Source organism: Aphelocoma coerulescens, chromosome 1 (assembly GCF_041296385.1).
Source record: "Aphelocoma coerulescens isolate FSJ_1873_10779 chromosome 1, UR_Acoe_1.0, whole genome shotgun sequence".
NCBI lineage: Eukaryota > Metazoa > Chordata > Aves > Passeriformes > Corvidae > Aphelocoma > Aphelocoma coerulescens.
The window spans coordinates 19685763-19704478 of record NC_091013.1 but is presented as its reverse complement, the minus strand read 5'-3'; the positions used below and the strand labels follow the sequence as shown (position 1 = coordinate 19704478).

The window sequence follows — 18716 nt, the reverse complement described above, 5'->3', positions numbered from 1 at the left end:
AGGCAATTAACAGAAACCTTAACTGCAAGGTCAGCCACCCTCTTGGTTCCTCCCACCATACAGGTTCCCCTCCCAAACTCTCCCAACTGCATGGGCAGCCCAGAAGACAGCAACTGTCCATCCAAGTGCAGTATCTCTATGAAGAGAACCACTGGTAAGATCAGGAACATGGAGATTTCTAGACACAGGCTCTTTTTTCACATGACTTAGTCTTTTAATTTTGTGTCTGTGCAAGGAGTGTTATTTTAGGCCCAAGTGAGCTCCTCCTTAAGTTAATGGCTACGCACACACAGTTAACTTCAAAAAGCATGCCTGCTATTATTATCAGATCATATGTTCTCTCACATCTAGTTATGCAAAGCATGAACTCAGATCAAGTTAAGCATGGCACAAGGGAAAACAGTTTTAACAGTAAAGACTAAATGGAGGGGGCAGAAAAGATCAGAAATATGAAGATCAAGGTTAAGGAAGGAACAGGAAACTCACACCTCAAGGTGGAATTCCTTCATCCCTGGTGAATGTCAAGTGGTGTGGATCAAATTCCCTTGATCATACTTTGTAGAGACAGGTAAGGTACTTACTTATTTCCTGAGCAGCCCAGGAAGCATCCAGATGCTTAAATAGTGTCTTCCTTTATCCTCTTCCACAGATGCTTGGGCAAGATAAAACTGGTGGCACTCAAGCATTCATAAAATGAGAGAGGAGTCTTCCAGAGAAGAACAGGAGCAGGAAGAAAAGTCAGTTCACATTACAACCCACAAACAGAGGAAGGAACTGTAACAAATAGTTCTGTGCCTCATGAGCTCTCATAACAAACACAGTCCTCCTTCATCAGAATATGGATAAATTACCTCAGTAAAGTTTCTACCTTGGTGTAATATGCTAATCTGTAATGATTAGAGAAATGTAAATATTGCTGTCATCTTCAAAGCACTGCACAAATAATAACTAGTTGATCAATGAACACTGCACTGGGGTCTGCTAACACAGGATTAATGTGTTCATAGGTGTGAAGGTGGCTAATGTTCATGGTCAGCATTTAATTTATGTGCCTGATTTCACCTTCCAAGAAAGGTCACTCCCTTAAGGCAGGTCATCTGTCTGCCTGCAAGGGAAGGGTGAGAACCAGGAAGCAGTGGCTGACTCAGTGCCAGACCCCGCCTGACAGTGGAAAAAGCAGCTTCAGAAAAGCCCTGGAATGGTCCCAAAACCTCCCCATCTCCCGAGCCAAGTGAAGAGAGGGAGAGAAAACTTTACAACTTAGGCAGGATAAGGCCGGAGGTGGCTGACATTTCAAACAATAGCATACTAAATGGGAAAAGTAAACCTTGGGACACAAAGCAGGTCTGAAGCAACTCGGTGATACAGCACCTTGCAAGCACCCAGAGAAAAAGTGGGCATGGGCAGGAGAGCACCCCAGTATTTCTCTTTCAAGCCATCCATCAACCCATGTGTTCAGGTTGTCAGAGCCAAAGAAACCGGGCACCACCTCAGCCAATGTGCAGGATTTGTTATCGTTTTGAGAACCTGATGATCTGTCTGATAAGACCCTGAAAGGTAAGAGATGCAGGCAATGCAGCACTATCTCTCTGTGGGTAAATAGCTCCTGTCATTACACGCCTGTGAGCACATCTACAGCCTGAGGGGGATGACCCATGAGTGACCAGTCTTAAAATACAGTAAGACCACGTTAATAAGTCTCTAGACTGACCACGTGCACAGCAAATCAAGATTTTTCTTTGTAATCCCATTAACAGGGAGCTCTCCAGTTTAGCTTTCCCCAACCTGCCACAGCCATCTCTTCTTTCTGACCACATCTTGCCTACCCATTTCTGAGGTCCATTCTGAATGGACAGGTTGCTCCACTGCCAAGCAGCTGTTTTGTAACAGCAAGGTAACTGCACAGGATTATATAGATGTAAAATCTTAATTGGTGAAAGCTCCTGCACATTCAGCTACCATAAAAAAACTCTCCAGCTTCTGTTCTCATTGTTATCTCCTAATATCTGTTAGCAGAGTTTAGCAATCAACAAGTGGTACAGTTTAATTTGACCTATAGATAATGGTCCCAAATGGTCTCAGTTTGAGACAAGTTTAGGAGGAAATCACCCCAAGACAGTAATCTAAAAAACGTTATGTGGAATGATTATGACTGTGAAGGCCATGCTGTTACTCTTCAGAAAAAACCCCAGTGACAACTAGAGAGACTCAGGCATCTTGGTACAACCATTTCCCCAGTCTGCTTTCATTTCCAGGCTAAGATGCTCTGTGTTGTATATGCTGAGAAGAGAGGGCCAGTCTTTGATCATCCTATCTCCCAGCTTGTTTTCCTCCAGCCCAGGAGCACAGCTGCTTGCCAAGGGAACCTACACTCTCAACAGCGAAACTTTCCTGCATAACAAAGGAGCCTTGACCCACACTCCTGAGAAGAGGAATCTCACTGCAGATAGCAGAGGCTTTTCCATGGCTGCCTTTGCTTCTGCAGGAAAAGCAACACCCTGGCAGTATGGAAGCTCTCAAAAGCTGAGGGCTGCTTCACTCTTTCAGCCTGGCTTCATTTTCACCCCTCAAGAAGTTACAACCCAGATCCATAACGACTTCACAACAGTGTGACATGGTAACAGTTATTTTTGAGAAAAATTAGTATTTTGACAGTGCATCAGAATTTGGCTCTTCTAACACAGATGCTCCATGGCAAACACGTCTAGGAAGGGGTGAACAAATGGCTGCTACTCTTCATTAACTTGTGTTAGGAGTTCGCACTGCTAAATTTAGGTGGCAGAAGCTGCATTTCTTCATCAGTGTTATAAGTGCAGTTGTTGATGCTCCTCTCCTTATTTTGTTCTCCTGTCAGTTTTGCTAATAGAATTCCCCATGGTCAACAGCAGCGTCTCCCAACAGAGATTATTTCCATACCCATAAACACATGGAAAGCTATGTAACCACCCAGGCTGCACACAACACAGTCAGAGCTATGGAAATTCTTTCCGTCAGAGACTTGGTGTGTGCACAGTTCAGACACCTCACCACCACCACACAGGCAAAGTGGCAGTGATAAACCCAATGCTTGGCCACGATGCATGGAAACAGCAGAAATACAAACCAGGATGAAAGACTTGTCAGACCTGTGAATGTAAATAATCATGGCTGTAAAGAAGTGACAGCTCTACACAAGTGCTGCTGTTACATTAGATGTTAAACACACCTTCTTGTAAAACTGCATGTAACTATCAATATTTCTGGCAATGTAGATTATATAAATACTTAGAAACAAAGGCCAGGCCTCACTAAAAACTCTCCAAATGTCTTTAGGTTAAAAAATACTGCAGCCCTTTGTGCTGCAAGGTTGGGCTCACATTTAACACTCCAGGGTATCATATATCAAAGAGAGCTTCCTCTTTCAAAGAGCTGAGTGCCTTTCTTAGAAAGTTACCAGAACTGCTTTCCTTCTTTTTTTGGCAGTCTCATGTAACCAAACTTATCATATGCAGACATTAGGCAACAGAGATAACACTCCATAACTCTCCATATAGTGGACCTGGTCCCGGAGAGAAAGACCTACTGCAACTGGTCCAAACAGGACTGCAACTGTCAAAAGTTTCACTCTCAGGCTATGACCACAGCTGATCCAACAAATTCGAATCCAACTGCTTTTAGAAGAGCATCAATTATTTGATAACAAAAGTCAACATATCTCGGTCACCCCTTATCTGCAGCTAACTCTTTTTTAAGTGCACTCTTACATAAGGCTACAGATTTCACATTGACTCACCAGGTTTCACATGCTACGGAAGAGCTTTTTCCAGAGGCTCCAGCAATACACCACCATGCTCCAGTATCCCACCAGGCACCCCCTGGACATCTCTGCCAGGAACCCCCACACAGGAGGATGGTCATAGTGCAACACTGATGTTGCCAAGGGGGTTTTCTTCACAGGACATGATCAAGGGATGCTTAAGGGAGTCCTCGAAGAAGGCACATCCTCCTCACCACAGCCTCACAGTGTGACCTCTCTGCTAGCCACAGGATAAGGAGCTCACTGCACAAAGCCCCATTCCTTAGGTAAGGGAACCAGTTAGGAAGGGGTTGTACCCACCAGTGACAGCCCCACACAGAGAGGAGAAGCCCCTGCCGAGGTTTGCAGAGCATCCCCTCTGTGTGTCCCTGAGCCTTCCCAGCCTGGCAGCACTGGCACTGACATCTTGAGCATCACCTCCCCAGACACTGACTCAGCTCACTCCCTCCCTCTCCTGCTGCAGAGGATTTAGCAACTCTCTTTGATGTTAGGCTGACTTGGGCATGGTAGGCTGCACAGAGAGAGCCAGGAGACATCTCCTCTAGATCTCATGCTCTCATGTTCACTGCTACGAAGCTGTGCAGTCTGCAGGACCCAATCTCCCTGCTTCTGCTTTAGTTTGTTTTTTTGGTTTGTGTTGAATATAACAACCTTTTACCATTCAATTTAGATCAGTGCCTTTAGTGGTGCATTAGTACTAAACTACAGAATGGAAACCCAGCCACGACTACAGTTTTATACATGACCTTCTTGACAGAGTAAAATCAGTAGAAACTAAATCAGATTTTCTTTCTACCCAATAAAATTCAGTGGTGCCTCAGGTGAGCTTGTGCATCTACCTTAGAGAATGACAAGGGCAGTGGAAAAAAAATACTCTATCATAACAATGTGAACCCAAGTCAGGTCAGCTTTCCTTTCAAAGACACAGACTGCTAAATTTAATGTTTGTGGACAATTTTGCATATGGAGGCTCTTAGTATTAACAGCTGACCACCTGTTTTCATTAAAGAACCATTTGCTGGAAAACATGGAATTATTCTGTTCAATTTCCCAAATTACAGTTTTCTGTCTTTAAAAATTGCTGAAGATAAAGACAGGAGTGCTGTTTTCTGACAATAAAATACTATCATCAATTGCATAAACTGGGCTTCAGTTCAACTCCTTTGGACTGTAATGTCATCAGTATGAGGGCAGAAAATTCTTTGGTTTAATGCTACTTTGAAAATACTTAAGAGTAGCTATTCCTAACCATTTAGCAAGAATTCACTTTCAAGACAACTGCAAATCATTTCCTGTCATTTTTGATCTGAGGAAAAAATAAGTAAAAAGAGATGACTACTTTTCTTTCAAGTTTTGTAGGAAAAAAATGAATGTGCAATATCCATGCCCAAAAGGCCTTGAAATAACACTAGCTTACTAAATTAAACTGGATAAGATTCTTCTGAGTATCTTAATATATTTCTGCCTCAATCTTCCTAAGTTTTTTACTAAAGCCAGTGGTGACTGATTAGTCTTACAAACTGCAAGTAACCTGCTTTTGCTTTCACATGATACCATTTCTTTAGGTGAGAAATTCCAGTTTATCTAAAGAAAAGTCTGAAGTGGTTGGCTAAATGAGACACTAAAACATTAGAATCATCCAGTAATCCTCAAAGTTTAGTTTTCAGACAATTTATAAAAGTGTGCTGCATGCCTACAGCTGTCAGCAGCATCGGCACATTCCAGATGAGTGCCCATGAATCAAGAGATCCAATAATTGTATGAAAAAGCAGCAGCATACCAAGTTTTGTAAAAAAGAAAAAAAAAATCTGATAAATACCTACATGTTCTGTCATGCCAGATTGTAAGTGACAGTATTAAGTGGAAGACTTATCTGAAACACAGTTACATACAGCTGAGAGGAGAAACCCTTACCTTGAAAGGTATGGGAGGTTTGCATACTGTGTAATTGCACCCTGACCATCACATTTTCTCAACCATTTTTTACCTTTTACAGAACAATGTAAGAATAAAAATGTTAGCATTTTCAGGTACATATAGTTCCTCTTCATGTCACAGGTGTCCTTATGTGTTTCCTAGGAAATCACTCCACATTCACTAACAATTCAGTGGAGCTGAAAGACTTCCACTTTGTGTGACCTAAAGAGCAGAAAGAATGCATTGATCAAGTGCAAGTTCTGCTGGTGTCCCTCTAATAACACAGTGCTATTTGGTAGTCACAGGATGCTGGACAAGGGCAGTCAGGTGCCGTGGAGGGGATGAAAGCCAGCCTAGAAGTCCAGATGGAAAAAAAACCAAAAAAACCTTCAGGGAGCTGAATCAATCTATCTGACAAAAAAGCAAGAAAGGACATAGGCAGCAGTTGGAATAGCTGATGAGAGAGATGAAAGCAGGTTTGTCTCAGTGAGGGAAAGATGGTGAGACATAAAGGAGAATCTTGCAGCAGGGTGATCCAGAGAGACCCTGAAGGAGTGAGAGTAAAAGAGATTTGGAGATCAGGTGGTGTCACTGGGGCAAGTGAATGAGTCAGAGAAGCAAAAAGGATAAGCCATCTCAAGGTCTGGGTAAGGATGGAAGAGGAGAGGGTTGTAGGAGGAAGAAAACAGCAGACAGGATGCTGTGGGGAGGAACGCATTCATGTCACAGATTTCAAACTTTGCAAATTTCCTTTCTAATAACTACTGGTCACTAACCCATGAATATCTAAAACGAGATCTTTTTGTCAGTCTTCCCTTTAGTTCAAATATTTCAGTTATTTCTCTCATCTCAGATGAATCCACAAAATGCCGTAATGAATGCAAGAAGGTAGTAATTATCCTCTACTGAGTTTTAAAATGCATAAAATTGGTTGCACAGGTTTATTACTTTTTCATCCGTGAAAAAAATGTGCATGCTTCATGCACTGCTTCTCAGCAACTCAAGAGCAGTGAACTTATTCCAGTTAAAATACCTCAGTGTCATTCACTTGAAAACTGGCCCTTAGTTCAGTCATAATTTTTTGAAAATGCACTGTGTAATATTGTCATGAATTGTATTGAAGGTAACTTTCTTCTTTTAAACTGCAAAGTGAAACACAGGATTTAAACCTACAAATGTGGGAGCTCTGATTATGAGTTGTTAATGCTCAAAATATTAATAAGGACATCTGTAAATAAATCTTAGTTCTGAAGAGCTAGGTAAACATGCTTGGTTCATGAAAACAGGTCTTTAAAAGTAAGAACAGCAAAAACCTGTATTTAAGATTCTATACTTGTGCATATTTATGTTTCATTTACAAATATGATTAATAGCTTAATACCTACTCTTCAATTAAAATCAGCAGCCTTAACTCAGAATTACTTCTGATCTTGCATAAAGAACCCAAGGGGGGAGGCAAAGTGCCTTTTTGCAGCCTAAGACTTCCAGCAACATTTCAATGAACAAGAGTATTAGCCAAACTTTCTTCCCCTGAAATTCAGCTGTAAAATACCCCTAAATTTCAGTAGTAAAACCGAAACCACCACTAAATTAAAATATGTCATTTTAAACAGACTGTCAATTTAGGCACCTTTTTGAATCCTAAAGTGATTGTCTCTACACTCTGGGATGTGATGTGTGGTTTCCACTCATGTATCATTTCTCCTGGATAACAGCAGGCAGCTGGGTCCTAAAAAATTACAAGGGTTAGAGTCTCTCTCTGGACAGCAATTACTGGAGCACATCTATGCCAGGACAGCCAGCAGAATTCCCCTCCTGCCACAGGTTTGCATCAGCTTTCCTTTACTCTATAATACATCATCATTCCTACACAAAAAAGAACTTCAGAGTAACCCAAGAGAGTTTAAAAAACTTTGCAAAAAAATAATTGTGGCCGGGAGGAAGGGAGAGGATGAGAAGAAAGGAAGCTATGAGATAAAAAAGGCTTGTCCCACTGACATCCACATCAAACAAAATTTCTTCAGGCAGAACAAGGAATGCATTTGTCCCTTGAAAAGTGTACTTTTCAGAGATGCTTGAATCCCTGCTTTCTGTTAGGTAAATAATTTCTTCTCTGTTGTCTCTGTAAAGATCACGCAGTCTTGCAAATGAGGCTGAGCTGGGCAAACATAGAGCCATTTCTCAGCTGAAGTCATAAATTACTTATTGTTTTAATATACTGGAAAATTGGCAGGAAGCGGGGGAAGGTACGTCAGTTACACAAGACTTTAAACCATCACTTATCCTTGCCTTCCATTAAAAACGCGTTAGTTGCTGTAGCAACTGTCAAACCACACTCTGGTTCCTCTTCCTCCAAGATACAGAACTTCTCCAAAACACTCACACACAACACAGCTCTTCCCCATCCAAAGGACAGGTTTCTGGCACTTTTGCATTGTTTAAAAAGAAAGAGGCTCTCCAAAGAGCTGACAAATCCCTTGCAGGCCTTTTACTCCAAGGTATGATCCTGTAGAGAAGAAATCCTTAAGAAATCCTTAAAATTCTTGCTTTTCCCCCCCATACATCTACCCTCTTTTTTTCTCCTCTTCCTTTTTTCCCTTCTTTCTGCATTAGACAGAATGTTACTCCATTCAGCTTAATGCACCACTACATCTTCCAGCATTAAACAAAATGCCTACACATCTGTCAGATGTCCCTTCCCCTCTCACTCCTTCCATCATGGGAAAGGCACATGCAATGGGGACAATGTCACATTGCAAACACACATTGCAACATCTCTACATCAGGAAATACAACGGCAGAGACAGGTCTCCCACCCGACATCTAAAGAGAAAACCCCTCTCCACAACCACAGCTGCTCAGTCATTCTGAAGGGATCCCTGCTCTGTCACCAAGGAGAACAAGTGTTTTCTCACTGGTTGAAATTCTACTCTATGGGACTGAGATTTGAACAGGCTAAAAAAAAAACCAACCAAACCAACAACCCCAAAAAAATAGCAAAGTGAAGAAGAAACCATTATCATGAAGAGAAAGCTCTGTCAGAAAAAGGACAAAAATCACACACTACTGAAGAAAATCTCATGAGGAAGTGGAAACATATTCCTCCCCTTTGTGCAGCATGCCAATATTAATGATAAGCAAAGATCCCTGGGAAGTTCTTGCATGTTCAAGGATACTACCATGGGCAGGATGCTTCCACAATAAAGGGAGGGCTTACCCACCTTCTTACCTCCTTCAATCCTTAGCAGCTCCATCCTACTTCTAACTAGAATGTGATGCTTAAAAAAAATGTTCACACCTAAATGTTTTTTTGTTTTAGGAACACTTAATGCAAGCAAATCTATTGTGCACAATGGGATGATTATTTTTAATTGCTGTTCTGAAAAGAAAGCATCATAGTATTGCACAGATTATCTTCAGGAATGCATATGAATTCTGCTCTTCTTCAAGAATTTCAGTCTTGGATATACTTACCTTTTCCAGTTTTATAATGATTCTTCTGAAGCGTGTTGTAGACCAGGGGATTAGTGGTTCCACATAAAATTATTTTTGGTTCCTCTAGCAATATCTAAACTACCCAGCCACTTCACCTTGCAGTTCATTTCTTCAGCACCATATGCATCACTTTCATTCCTTTCTACCTACACACTTGTTTCTCTAACAGGGCAAAAATGAACCAAAAATGTACAATGCACTTGTGCTGCCTACAGAAGCAAAAAGCACTGAGGCAGCTATGGGAGAAGGGGTTTGTGTGTGTGTCCATACAAAGTTAATTGCCAAGTAATATGCACAGGCATACCCTGAACCCAGCTTTCTGTGAGTTTACAGTGGAAACAGCTGCCTACTGGCCCAGCTACACATTATAAACAAGGTCACTTGACTCCTGGGAGCAGTGACACTACCACTGGTTTGAACCACAAACCGGGCTGTTCCTCGAGCGAACAGCAATCACTCCCTGCAGTTAAGTAAGGAGCACTGAGGAATGTTTTTACTTGCTCCCAGTTCTGCCCACCAAGAGCAGTCACTGAACAGGTATTGGCGGCTGCTCTTCCTATCAAAAATTCTCAAACCAGCCAATATGTTTCTTCTGCACTTAAAGAGATTGTTGGACTGTTCCCATACCCTTGTTTTTCTAGTCTCTCTCTTTTGTAATTTGTGTTTGAGCAGACACTCTAAGCAGGTTTGTTTTTCTGTGCTCAGTCATCCTTTCATGCTTCTACTGGTGCTGCCCCTCTTTTACCATATCCTTAACTTTTATGGTACCCCATAATTTATCCAGGCTCATGCACTTACCTGATAAGGGTTCAGGCTGCTATGATAATGAAACAACCCTGAAGGAAGTGCAGGATACCATTTGCTTTTTATTACCACTTAGCATCTGTACATCTTGCACAGAATGAAGAAACAGGGCAGCCCGCAGCTCAAGGACACCTTGTGACATTTTGACTGTCAGATTTCAGGCTGCAACAGAGAACTCCAGAGCAATGAACAAGGGCTGCTGACATTTGCACTGAAGTTCCCAAACCACAGCTGTGAGATTTACATCCAAAAAAGGTGCGATGGAGTAGAGCCTAACTAATTACAGTGTGCTTAAATACAAGGCAAAGCAAGCACTCCATCGCATTAACTCACCAGCTAAGTTTAGTCAATCTACAGCTAAGATCAGTCTGGAATTAACCAGAGATCTTCATCCTAAACATAAAAAACATTCATGCAGTCCTAAAGCCACACACCAGAACACTTTCCCATATGTGAACAGATTGGACTGAAAAGTTACTGACTATAGAAATTCATCACCACTTCTCAGCTGGCATACCAAAGTTCAGCTTTTTTTTTTCTATTATCCCTATACAAAATTGTCCAGATTACACAAATCTCTTCAAATACAGCATTTTAAATATGATAGCCAGCTGACAGAGTCAGCCATTGAGCAAGAGGCAAGTATTTATAATACTTCTTTAAATACTTCCTCTATTATTTACAGCTTTATGTTACATTACTTTATGTTACATACATTATGAGCTGTATCACCCATTTTTGCTGCTCCAATAGTTGCAAAGTTGATCTCCCTTTCAGTACCACACCTATTTAATCTGAATTCTTTTGTTCTAGAATGATAACGTACAAGAAGCTGTGCTTCCGCAATTATCTTACTTAAACCTGTTGTAAAGGTACACATATTCAAGCCAAGTTTTATTCATATATAAACAAGGTGACACTTTAAAAGCTGAAATTATAAAATGTGGAAGAGCATCTGTCTAACTTCACTAGAGACAGATTTTAAAATACTTCCTTTTTTTTTTTGTAACTTCAGTGTTTTAACTTTAAAACATTGTCTGTCTGCCCATAAATAATGAAGTGAATCTGTCCTTTAGAACAAGCAAATATTTGATAACATTTTCTTTTGAGTTCTGCTTTAGCTACAAACCAAAATGGACCTCTTACCCCACATATCCCACTCCTGGAGCTGATTAGTCAGCTCCCTTTGGATAAAAAAACATCCAAACAAATAAACCAACCAAACAAAACCCAGCAAAAACCCCCAGGGCCTATGGAGAGAGAAAGAAGCTTATACTCATTTCCTAAGACAGGAAGTTTGAGTACATACAGCCTGATAGGAGGGGGAAAAAAACGCCTTCAAATGTCTGAGCCTAGTAGCTTGGCTACTTCTGAATACATACCAGGATACAGCAAGTTCCTCCTTCTAAAAAAAGCATGATGAATCATACACTATAGCACAAACCCTTGGGTTTTTTGTTTGGGTTTTTTGGTTTCTTTGGGGGGAGGGGGGATTGTATTCTTGTTTTTAAGTTTCTAAACAAAAAGTTTTACAGCAATACAGAGGAATAAACAACTCCAGGACAGGGCAAGGAAACTTAAGAAAACTTAGACTAGGACAGATTTTCCCACATAACCACCTGCAACAGTACCAAAAAAGTAAAGAAAGTCAACCTCTTGAGAAAGCAGGAGGTTTTTTTTCCTTTCATTCTTTGGATTTCCATTCTCTTCATTCATGTGAGGAGCTACTGCTTAGAGGTGATGCACTGCAATTGCACAAATAGCTTCTACTGCATCTCTTTTTCAGAGGCAGTTTGCAAACCCTGCCCCCCAAAACCAAACCACAAAGCCCCCACTTCCCTTAGTAACATTTTCATAGCAAAGATAATAATTTTGTAGCTATCATGTACCATTAGCATATTGAGGTGTCCCTAAAAACTTTAAAAAAAGAAATAAAATAAGAAACCTGTATTTCAACAAAGTGCAATATAATGACATTCAACAATATAATAATAAAGTCAACATTATGATGTAGAAAACCGTCCAGTGGAGAAATGCCTACACTTGACTGTGATGAAAACATTGGTGGTCATGCAACAGAGAACTCCATAACAAGCCTTGGAAAAGACAAAATATCAGGACCACTGAGCTACAAAGCTTGAATCTGGTGGTAAATAGATTGAGAGTCGTGAGGAGAAAGGGTAGAAGAGAGTAGGCTTGGAAAAAAAGGAGGGGCAATGGTCTTAGAGATGTTTCTGAACTAGATTTGACTCACAATGTGCTTTACTAAAATGAAAATCCGTCACTATTTTCTACAGAACTAAGCTATCAGAATGTTACTCAAAAATTAACATTGTTGCCTGGTTATCGTGAGTGCAGAACTTGATCTATGCAGAAAATACCCAGGTGAGCCATGTAGGCACTCAGAAATGAATGACTAGAAGCAATCCTGAGATATTCAAGTATGATTAGCATTTGTTAAATGTGAAAAGGAGAAAGGAAGATGAAGCAACACCATGATTATATTGACATACAATTCACATCAAGCTGTGATGTCAAGATATGGACTCCTATTCACACATGCACTCAAAGAATGTAAGACATTCTGAGTTCTGACTGCAAAGAAATCTTGCCGAGTTCAGAGAGGAAATTACTTTATAAATGCCCTTACTAATCATGATTCCAGCAGTATTAAATTTACTGTGGAACTACCTATGATACATAAGTTCTGTAGGTTTTTCACAAGGAATCTCAGAAGGAATATATTGCAAACAAAATTCAACAGAAACTTACCAGTCGGATGCATCTATATTGATCTATCTTGCCTCCACGCCCACAAAGATAAGCACCAGAGCATCAGAAAAATAGCTGCTCGTGAGAAACAAGCAGAAGCTTATCTCCAGAAATAATATTATTTTTGAAACTTTAGCACATCTTCCATTTCAGTTGTCTGTAATCATCACTCCAAAGATTGATTCTCATGTCACATGATTTTTACAAAAATTTGGTTTTGTCAAATTAGGCACGCATATACTTGTATAATATGCTACATATATATAAAATACATCTGTGAATGTTTAGAGGGGTAATTTTTTTTCTGGACATTCCCTGCTCCCCATTGGACTCTTAGCTGCTGTTGGCATATACTGCTGTTTCATGTTTCAATTGCTGTTATAGTTACCACTTGCATTACTGTCATGGATCAGGTTAATACAAGTGGGTTGTCCAAATGCTTAACAATAATAATAGAAGTAATAATAACAGGCTCTTCTGCAAGGAATAAAATTTTAGAGCATTTTTCACATCTGGACGAAGACATACCATGAGTTTCTATGCAAAACACACCAATCGTGGAAGCCATGAAGCAGGCTTGTTCAGAGTCACACTAGCCCAGTACTATATTTGAGCTCCATTTCCTATCTAAACACCACAAGTGCTGTCAGACAGAGATACCAGCAGAGACAGTGGAGCAGAGTCTGGTGTCTCAGTAAACACCCCAGCAGAGCAGGAACAAGAAAGGCACCAGCAGCTGGACACAGCTGAGCAGATGGGAGTGCAAAGGAAGTGTCAGGCTGTACTGGCCAACACAGTTGGCCAAGCTACGAGTGCGGCAAAGCTTGGCAGGGGGGGAAGAAAAGTTGTACTTATGTCCCAGCCAACATTATCGACCAACGCCTGCTTGCCTGTTCTGTTCAAAGCTTGATGATTACTGTCATTTTAGTTTGACTTTTCCAAGCTAGCACAAAATCAACTCCAAGCAGTTTCTAAGTACCAAAGAAGCAGCAATCCACAGCAACTTCCAACACCAGTCAGCTTTGATGAAGCAACCACATTTAATGAAAATCTATTATGGTCTCAGATTACAACAGGGTGACATTTGTAAGAAAGGTTCTCTCTTTAGCTATAGCAGATGGCCTGAGAAGCTATTGCATTTCACAACCAATCTTTCATAGCACTGAAAGTATGAAAACATACATACACTCACATAAGAAATCTAGAATCCTCCTAAATTCTTCTCTGTGGAGAGAAGGGGGGATAAAAAGAAAGAAAAAAATTAACAGTGGGAAACAGCATCATCAAAAGAAAAAGAAGCAGTAACAGGTACTGGAAGGCTGCAATAAGGTCTCTTCAGAGCCTTCTCATCTCCAGGCTGAACAACCCCAGCTCTCTCAGCCTGTCTTCATAGGAGAGGTGCTCCAGCCCTCTGGCCATCTTTGTGGCCTCCTCTGGACCTGCTCTAACTTGTCCATGCCTGTCTTACACTGAGGACCCCAGACCTGGATGCAGCACTCTAGGTGGCGTATAACAAGGGCAGAGTAGAGGGGCTGAATCCCCTCCCTTGACCCACTGGCTACTCTTGTTTTGATGCAGCCCAGGGTGCCATGGGCCTTCTGGGCCATGAGTGCACACTGTTGGCTCATGTCCAGCTTCTCATCCATAAGAACCCCCAAGTCTTTCTCTGAGGGGCTGCTCTCAATGACTTCTTCTCCCAGTCTGTGCTCATGTCTGGGACTGCCCTGACTCAGGTGCAGCACCTTGCACTTGGACTTGTTGAACCTCATGAGGTGCTTGTGGGCCCACTTCTCAAGTTTGTCCAGGACCCCCTGGATGGCATCCTGTCCTGCTGTTGTGTTATCAGCAAACTTGCTGAGGGTGCACCAATCCCACTGCCCATGTCACTGATGAAGATATTAAAGGGCACCACAGAATCACAGAATAATGAGGTTGGAAGAGACCTCCAAGATCATCAAGTCCAACCCATGCCCTAACACCTCAACTAGACTATGGCACCAAGTGCCATGTCCAGTCTTTTTTTAAACACATCCAGAGATGGTGATTCCATCACCTCCCTGGGCAGACCATTCCAGTACTTTACTATTCTTTCCACAAAAAACTTTTTCCTAATATCTAACCTATACCTTCCTTGACGCAGCTTGAGACAGTGTCCTCTTGTTCTGTCAGTTGCTGCCTGGTGGAAGAGACCAACCCCCTCCTGTCTACAACCTCCTTTCAGGAAGTTGTAGAGAGCGATAAGGTCACCTCTGAGTCTCCTTTTCTCCAGGCTAAACAATCCCAGCTCCCTCAATCATTCCTCACAGGGCTTGTGTTCCAAGCCCCTCACCAGCCTTGTTGCCCTCCTCTGGACACGCTCAAGCACCTCAACATCCTTCCTGAGCTGAGGGGCCCAGAACTGGACACAGTACTCAAGATGTGGCCTCACCAGTGCCAAGCACAGGGGAAGAACGACCTCCCTGTTCCTGCTGGCCACGCAGTTCCTAATGCAGGCCAGGATGCCACTGGCCTTCTTGGCCACCAAGGCACACTCCTGGCTCATGTTCAGTCGGCTGTCTACCAGCAAACCCCAGGTCCCTTTCCACCTGGACACTGTCCAGCCACACTGTCCCCAGCTTGTAACGTTGTAGGGGATTGTTGTGGCCAAAATGCAGAACTTGACACTCAGACTTACTAAACTTCATCCTGTTGGACTCTGCCCATCCATCCAAGCGATCCAAGTCTCTCTGCAGAGCCCTCCTTCCTTCCAATAGATCGACACAAGCTCCCAGCTTAGTGTCATCTGCAAATTTACTAATGAAGGTCCCATGAGAGTCCCGAGGGACACCATTTGTCACTGGCCTCCACCTGGACCTAGAGCCATTGACGAAAATTCTTTGTGTCCATCCAGCCAATTTCTTATGCAATATTAGTCCACCCTTCAAATCCATGTCTCTCCAAACTGGAGATGAAGATATTGTGTAGGACCATGTCAAAGGCCTTATGGACATCTAGGTAGATGACATTGGTCAGTTTTCCCTTGTTGACCACCGCAGTCATTTCATCATAGAAGGGCCATCAGACTGGTCTGGCATGACTTGCCCTTAATGAAGCTGTGCTGGCTGTCTTGTATCATCCATCTTCCTTGTCTTGTATGTGCCTTAATAATGCTTCCATGAGGATCTGCTCCATGATCTTCCTGGTAACAGAGGTAAGGCTTACCCATCTGTAGTTCCCTACATCTTTCTTTCTCCCCTTTCTAAAAACAGGAGTGATGTTTCCTTTTTTCTAGTCACTGGGGACTTCGCCTGACTGCCATGACTTTTAAAATGTGGAGAAATATATTCCATCTTTGGAATAATCAATAATTGAAATAAGCTATTACTGGAAATATGAACTTTAAATGACTGGGCAGCACATTCACATTTGTTCTTTGTGTCCATGTGTAAACTTTTTAAAGCTAAACTGGGGGACCAAGGAGTGGTAGTGGATTTTACATTAAATAGAAAATGTCATGCAAAAATTTATGTTAGTAGCAAAGTTTCTCAACTGATTAAACTACGTGCAAGTCAGTTTTATAAATGCATAGCTCTTGAGGACACATGCTCTTACAACAGTTCTATAAATATGCTTTGTAAAACGTTTATGTGGGCTCAGTGTGTGGGCCCATTCACAAATAGATGTGCTAACTCCCTTCTTCCTGATGACCAATAACCAGAAGAGGAAAAAGAAGAGATCCCTTTTAGAATAATAGTCTAGACAGTTCAAAAATAGCATCTGTGCCCTTGCCAGGTACACAGAAAACTGAAAAAGTAGGAACCATGGTGCTTACTAAAACCAGAGTGTTGTTTTGACTGTGTTTTCCATCCACTGTCAACATTCTGGATTTCAGCAAGGAGATTCACACCCATTCATGTCCCAGATAAGGCCACTTCATCCTGAGGCTTAACTGAGAAGAACCATCAGCAGGTTTCCAGGTGACCTTCATACAGTGCAAAATCCTGAACATTAGGAGTATTGGTGATGCAAAGCAGCAAGAGGTTTCAGAAGCTGAGATGTCTTCAGAGCTTTAGCTGATCCTTTCCCTATTTGTTCTAATAAAGCTCTTTTTTGTTTGTTTGCTAGCTTACGACATGTGCTTGGCCTGGGGAAGGACTTAAAGGTAGAAAGGAAAATCAAATTCCCTCTTTCCTGTCTTTGCATTTCCAAAAAAAATAGCAAAGAAGAGCTGTTTATTCTGCCAAGTCAATGTGCATGTTCTGTGCACTCAGGATGACATTCCCTCACTGGAGACATGTGGAGTTAGATAACATCAATTTATGTTAAATAATCTTAAAATAGAAACACATACAGTGCTGTTTTAAACTTACTAGATAGTGCTTTCTCAGAGTCTGACTCTGCATGTTGTTTTTTGTTTTCAGTGTGTGGGAGATATTATCTCATGTTTTAGTGGATGTGGTCATTTTCTCTCTGTGGCCAAGTTTATAAATTCTTGCAGGTTCTGTTCCCACATTTGGGGACTCTACATTTCCCTCAAGATCCTGGGTGAGCAGGAGTTTGTAAAACTCCACTCTGCAAGTGAGCCTTCACAAACCTGAAGTGACTGAAACTAGAGAGCCCAGGGACAGCAAGAGCTGCTGCAGGAAGGTTTATCACGCAATGATCTGGGATGTTAAAGATTTTAATTTCTAAGCAGAGTGCTAACGTTGCATGCACACACTGTATCAATATAATAAAGTAAGGCTGCAACCATCAGATCACATCATAGCTTGACCAATTTGAATTGACAATACTGAATTATAAATTACTATGTTTAGCACCACCAAACTCCCAGTCTGTAAACCCTAACTCCATCCTGCTCTTACTAGCTGCTATAAATTTGCCATTGGAAACTAAGTACTGTGGAGAGACTAAAGTTTAATTGTTTTATATCTTCTCCTCACAAAGTTTTGATACTGTCAATATGAAGACAGCTCTGCAAGTCAAAACTGATTAAGTCTCCAAGCTGCTAAAGACCAAGCTACCGTAACCTGGATCTACTTGATACTTCTGCCACAGCAAGCATGCTCTTTAACTGCTCCTTTCCCAGTCTTCCAGCATGTTGTAAATTTGTCCAGTAGCTAAATAGTCAACACAATACACTATACAGAAGACGGAAAAGAGATTGGGCTTGCAAACACCAGTGCAACTAGAAAAAGAGAAACTGGGCTTAAATTTAACAGGTTTTGTGTTGTGCCTACTTTTCCCCTGCCCTCCCCTTCCTTAACTCCACGGTATGCATCAGCTCTCAAGGGACATTCCCAAAGTTGTTGTCAATCTCTAGCCTTAATTTCCCGCAGAATGCATGAAAGTCCCTAAACCCAAAAGTATTAAGTGGAAAACATCAATGCTGGATGGAGTCCAGATCTGATGATACAAAACACAATTAAAGGCTCGGCAATTTAACAAATGACAGAAGCTGCCTAACCACATCAAGAAATATCTTACCATGCACACACTTCAAGGGGTATTTTCTGAAGCTTTATAAATACCCTGTTTCTTGAATTTACACTCTCCAAAGAGTTACTGTCAATGGTTCTCATAAAACACTGCACACACAATCCAGACAAATTAAGTGCTGCAGCCAACGGTGATTCCTCCCAGCCCTTAGAAGCAACCATGCTTTACACTGCTGAACTAATGATGCATTTTGCAACATTGCTTGGAAGGAAAGAAAACCAGCACACTCAGAAAATCTTACTCTTTCTACAACAGCCATTTTAAGAGAGTAAGGAAATAAGAGTGACTAGATATATTTGTTTAATGCAAAGATGCTAGTGTTTTACTCCATGATCTAATTCAAGCAAGAAGCAAAATAAAAGGAAACAACAGAAAATTACTTACCTGGAAAAAAAATTCTTATTCCTCAGTAGACTATCTAACTTTATTTCAAAATTACAGCTGCCTGACAAGA

The 18716-nt window shown here is 41.4% G+C and overlaps 1 protein-coding gene across 7 annotated transcripts in view; it reads right to left on the bottom strand.

The window, feature by feature from the left end:
* Positions 1 to 18716, bottom strand: part of ARHGAP6 (Rho GTPase activating protein 6) — a 320115-nt gene that overhangs the window by 95428 nt on the left and 205971 nt on the right. Inside the window, exon 1 of one of the 7 annotated variants that reach the window (XM_069003678.1) lies at positions 582 to 699. The exons of the other annotated variants lie outside the window; for them this stretch is intronic. The gene's annotated coding sequence lies outside the window, so the exon portion shown is untranslated. Of the gene's footprint in view, positions 1 to 581; positions 700 to 18716 lie in introns of those variants that run through there. 7 annotated transcript variants of the gene reach the window in all.